Source organism: Athene cunicularia (genome assembly GCF_003259725.1).
Source record: "Athene cunicularia isolate RWA chromosome Z unlocalized genomic scaffold, athCun1 chrZ_part3, whole genome shotgun sequence".
NCBI lineage: Eukaryota > Metazoa > Chordata > Aves > Strigiformes > Strigidae > Athene > Athene cunicularia.
The window spans coordinates 1,096,740-1,097,041 of record NW_020799144.1 but is presented as its reverse complement, the minus strand read 5'-3'; positions in this window follow the sequence as shown (position 1 = coordinate 1,097,041).

Here is a 302-nt window from a genome sequence, read left to right as displayed (position 1 = left end):
GGGGGGGGGCGCCCCGCTCAGAGCGAAACTTGTTCGGACAAATGAAAACCGCTTTTTCGTGTCATACCTCAAACACGGGATTATTCTTTCCCCCTGCAAAACTGCAGTTTAAGGAGGAAACCGGCGTGCTGCACTGTGAACTTGTACAGAACGCGGAGAACACGGGGACTTCTGCTTGACTGCTAGATTTTCCCCCTAATAAACTGTGGAAACGGTTTTCAGAAAAGGAGTCCAAAACAGTGCCATCCAACATGTGTCCAAGTTATATTATTTAAATATATATATATATATTTTATGTTCAC